This window comes from Elephantulus edwardii, unplaced genomic scaffold, assembly GCF_000299155.1.
Source record: "Elephantulus edwardii isolate Elephantulus edwardi_28Jun2011 unplaced genomic scaffold, EleEdw1.0 scaffold00274, whole genome shotgun sequence".
Taxonomy (NCBI): domain Eukaryota; kingdom Metazoa; phylum Chordata; class Mammalia; order Macroscelidea; family Macroscelididae; genus Elephantulus; species Elephantulus edwardii.
Genome location: NW_006400024.1, coordinates 655,748 through 661,127, shown reverse-complemented (window position 1 = coordinate 661,127; position 5,380 = coordinate 655,748). Strand labels below are relative to the sequence as shown.

The window sequence follows — 5,380 nt, the reverse complement described above, 5'->3', positions numbered from 1 at the left end:
CTCCCTCCCTCCCTCTCCCTCTCCTCCTCTCCCTCTCCATCTTCCCCTCTCCCTCTGCCTCTCCGTCTCCCTCTCCCTCTCCCTCTTTCTTTCTCTCTCCCCTGCCCCATCCCCCCCGTGTGTGTGAACTTGCTGATGTACTTCTCTGTGGACATGTTCACATATATATTTTCAGCGGCCCTCTCCCACCCAATAGGAAAAAGCCAACTTGGTCAAGCTCTTGCCAAAGCCATACAGCTTGCTTCTTCCCAGACACTGAATCTTCAGAAGAGTGAACCCCGTGGTCTCCCCAAGGTCCCCAGAGTTTCCGAGCTTAGGGCTGAGGATCATACAAGCACAGGTGGAGAAGCACAGTGGGTGGAAACTGAGGCTTCACACTGGACATAATGCGAGCGGAGGACACAGTAGAGAAAGGAACGGCGGATCTGGATGACCAGTCGGGTCTGTGATGGTCAGATGAGAGGCTGCCCTCTCTAACTGCATACTGCATTGTTGCATCATCCACGCACAATGGGAGCTCACACAGCAGACCGGCCAGTGCTGTCCCAGAAAATGCTTAGATGATAAAGAACAGGATGGAGTAAACTGGATGAACAAGCAAGAGCAGGCAGTTGATCTCGAGTGATGTGGTCCAATTGGGAAAATCTGCTGCTTAACTGCCTCTCTCAGCACATTCAAGAGAATGAATATTATCTAGATGAGCTGAGGATCCCATTAACCGTGCTCTTTATTAGACAATTTCTCCCCCAGCAGTGAAAGAGTCACCAGTGAGAAGCGTTTCTCAGTGTTTTTCAGCTTGTAGCATTTATTTATTTACCCCCGATGAGTCGACCTGGGGATAGAACTTGAAATTAATGGCACATTCTAAGCACAATCTTTCCAGCAAAGTCAAAACTGTAAAAGAGATTCTACACTTTAGTCTCCTTCTGAGTTTGGTCAGGGATTGATGTTCTCAGCTCCTCCTTGTAAACTAGGTCAGGATGGTCCCGCCAAGGGTGATAACCATTCATTCGATTTCACTCCAGGGCTCGGGCTATGGCTGCTATGTGGATTGAAATTCAGTCTTCCAGTGCACGAAGGTGTTTTACGTCTCCATTTCTCTCTCACTCTGGGCTTCTTTCTGTATTTATTCATTTGCATCCCATGATTACGTTGCTAGATGCCCTTGAAGTTGATTCAGCGTTAAAATGACTTTATATCCAGGGAGCTCTGTATGGACCAGGGGCTCTGTATGGCCTAGTGAGTAAGGAGTTGTGCTGCCAACACAAAGGCAGCTGACTCGAATCCACCAGCTGCTCTGAAGGAGAAAGATGGGCCCCCTCCTCCTGTGCAGTCTACAGCTTCTGCAAACCCGCTGGGGGATGGACTTTGGGTCCGTTTATATCACGTATAATACAAACGCTGTGGGACACAGTGCAGCCCGAGCGCTGCTGGGCCCGCAGCTCCTTCCAGTTGTCGCTGTGACCGAGCCCACGACAGTGACTGTCTCAGTCCCTCTGAGGATTTTGTGGTTTGAAGTCTTCACTTTCCAGGCATGATGTCCTGAACCAGGGACTGGGCCCTCCTCCCAACATGCCCAGAGTCCATAGGGAACATCTCTACATCTGCGTTTCTCAGGGGACATCTGGCTCTATTTCCTCCAAGATAGGTTTGCTCATTCTTCTGAGAGTTCAATGCGGATTCATTATTCTCTGTCAAAACCACAATTCACATGCATCGATTATTCTCTGGTTTCTAAGCTTCCATCTAACCGGAAGGTGAGCTTCTTGATTCTGCAGAGACGACGTGTAGATCTGTCTGACGGACAGAAGAAAGGCTTGAGGGGAGAGAGCAGCAGAGCTGCTTCCTTCAGGAGAAGCAGACAGGGCTCCCTTGCTTCCTGCTGCCTTCTTTTCACAAGCCTCGAGCTGCTGCCTCCGACGCTCTCTTCTCACCATCAGAGTCGTAAGCAAGAGTCGAACGTTAACCACGGTGATGACAGCAGATCAACCAGTGCTGAGTCCATGCCTGGCCAAAACGTTTTGCATGTGGTTCAGTCCATTGGATGCTCCTCGAGCTGGCACAGCTGACTTAATAGTATGACTTCACAGGAATTTATACCGCTAATAGTATTTCCTTAGCAAACCTACTCTACGTGGGCCGAGAACTCTCTGAGGCTGGTGTAATCGGAGGACATGAAGCTCGGGAGTTGGAAGACCTCACGCTCATCATCAGCGAGCGAATGTGCTTTCTCACGCAGGAGATATGACAAGACAGAGACAGACATCCCATGCAGGCATCCCATCCTAACTTGATATTTGCATTTAGAATACTTGAATTCACATCAAGAGGAGGGTTGTTTAAGGTCTTCTCGATCCTATTAGCTCAGACAGAGATACCTAAAGCTAACTTCCTGCAATTGTAAGCCTCACTGTCATCTGAAGACTGGGATAAATTCTTCCAGGTCCTCTCAGCCTTCTCAAACTGAATCTTGGATTGCAGGTAGCTGACAAATCAGGTAGTTTCAGCCTTATGTTTATAGAAACCTATGCTTTGAGTTTGCTGTACTGAATTTGAGAGAGGAACACAGACATAAAGAAAGTCTCCAAGGTTAGGGTCAGCAGAAGTTAAACTCCACATTCTGGTAAATTTGTTTGAGGAATATTTTAAAAACCATTCAGTTTTTGATAGAACAGTGGTAAAACGAAAAGGTGATAGTCCATCACATTTAACCTACGCTCTCGGCCCCCTTTTATCTGAGCGCACCGTTCACACAGCCCTGATATTTTCAGAGTTGCTGTTAATGTATTGTAGGAGAACATCAGATAAGCACAGATTGAATTTAGGAAAGGAGGCCGGCAAGGTAATCATGTGCAGTAACCATGAGCTTGACATGCTTTAATCTTGGTAACAGAGATGCCAGCATCTCATTATGAGCGATAACTCAGTCCCTCCAAGTTTCTCTTATTACATTAGTCTTCACTCATTTATTATATTATCTCCGGTGAAGTAAGCCATGACAAATGGTGGTACACGGAGGCAGTTTTTACTATCTGCAGGAGACGTGGCGCAGCTCTGCTCCTTAAGGAGTTGCACTGCGGACCCGAAGTGGTACATCTGTAATGGACTGAATCCAACAGGCACTTCTCAGAAGGAAGATGAGAAATCTCCCATGAGATTTACAGCCTCCAAAACCTGCTGGAGAATCGTAGAGGTGTTTTCCTTGATTTCTTATTTTGTCTTTTAAAAGGGTCTTTTCTAGGATTCATCTGTATTTGTTCTTGTTCAGGTACCACCGAGCCAGCTGTGGCTCATAGTGACCAATGAACAACGGATCTGGACTTGCCCCGACCTGACCGTCCTCACCGTCTGTGATAGGAGTGAGTTACAGCCACTGCGTCAAGCCATCTTGTTTGGGGTCTTCCTCTCTTTCTCTGACTTTCTCTACCTTTCCCGGACGATGTCTCCTGACAGCACGCCCAAAGCACGTAAGACAATTTCACCACCCTTACCTCCCAGAAGCACTCTGGCTCCACTTCCTCTGAGACCGATGCGTTTGGTTTGGGGCTCTCCATGGGATGGTGCGTACTCTTCTCCAATGCCACGATTCGAAGGCTTCTTCTGCTGTCTTCCTTTTTTCACCATCCATCTTTCATTTGCAAAGGGAGTAACTAAGACGACCACGGTTTGGATGAGCAACACCCTGGTCTTTAAATGTTATTGGTGTGAGACAGTTAAGCTGGCACATGATAGAGGTTTCAGGGCTGTTCTACGTAGGGTCGCTATGAGCCTGGAAGCAGGAGCGGCATCCACTTCCGAAATGGCTTACCTCAGGAAACTCTATGGACGAATAGTGCTCAGGCCTTTTGTTCATAGAGTCGCTATGAGTTGTCTACAACTCAACGGCACCTCCCAACAACAACATGAGTCACAAGTGACTAGATGGCACATGACAACAACAAAAACAACGACAAACAACAGTCTTTAAACTGACAACCTTGCTCTCTAGAAAAATCTTGGCAGCAGATTTGTCCAAAGTAATTTGTCTTTTGATTTCTTGACTGCTGCATTTAGATGTCATTAATTATGAAAATCACCTAAATGTGAAAATAACTTCATTTGTTTTATACGTTAGGTACAGGAAAAGGACTGCAAAGGCTTTTATATTCTTATTCTCAAGAAGCTAACATTCTTTCTCCCTTCAGTCATGGTGATGGAGCTGACACATCTATCTGCACGCCTTTCTGGATAGCTGCACAACGCAGGGAAGCCTTCCTGTAACGGATACCCAGTGGATGAAATTCTCTCTTGGTTACCGTGATAACAAGCAGAAAAAGGCACTACAGTATAATACATTTTCCAATATTAATCATTAACGAGCTGGTCCCTCTACACCATTTGATTCCTAAATAATATTATAGGTTAAAGTGGTTACAAGTAACAGAAATTCATTAGATTCTAGTCAGGCCTGGGAGAAGCCACAAACAGTGGTAGATGAAAAATGTCCTCTCAGAAGGGCTCAGGGCATCTGTGTCTCACCTAGTTGTGTGATCTTTGCCAATAGTTTGACTTCTTTTTGCAAAGGAATTAGAAGACTCATCAAGGGAATCAAGCTATTAAGTTATTATGAAAATAACTTCCAATGCTCATATAGCAATACGAAGGACTAAGTTGATGTCGTTAACTGAGATGAAAAATCTATTGAAGCCAATTGCCATGTCTGAGAGCTGGTAATCTAGGGTTGTGAGTACCTGGCATGGGATAGGAAAAGGTTTCATAGGTCTATATAATGCTCCCGCTGGTACTAGACCATCACTGTTTCAATAAAGAGGACAGAACTCAACTGGGTGAGTATGCAAGAAAAGGGAAGACACTCCCTTGCCTAGGAAAGACAGAGGCCTTTCATCAAGAAAAAGAGAAAACTTACAGGGACCCTGGTGGCCTAGTGGCAAGAAGCTGCACTGCAACTGCAGAGAAAACTCTCAGTCTCTCGTATTAAGTCTTTGAAATCCTTGAAGAAAAATGGTTAGTACATTCACACTCATGGTCATTGATAGTACGGTGGAATTCTGAGGAATCGATCTACATACAGACCGAAACCAGCGCAGCCAGAACGGCGACGACAGCATCTCACCTCCACCAACTCCACGACCTCCATCAACGCCATGACCTCCATCAACGCCACGACCTCCACCAACTCCACGACCTCCACCAATGCCAGGACCTTCATCAACGCCACGACCTCCACCAACTCCACAACCTCCATCAACTCCACGACCTCCATCAATGCCAAGACCTCCATCAACTCCACGACCTCCACCAACGCCACAACCTCCACCAATGCCACGACCTCCACCAACTCCACGACCTCCACCAATGCCACGACCTCCACTAACGCCAC

General features: G+C 46.6%; 1 pseudogene; it reads right to left on the bottom strand.

Annotated features, from left to right (window-relative positions):
* Positions 1 to 5,380, bottom strand: part of LOC102859940 — a 15,042-nt pseudogene that overhangs the window by 9,425 nt on the left and 237 nt on the right.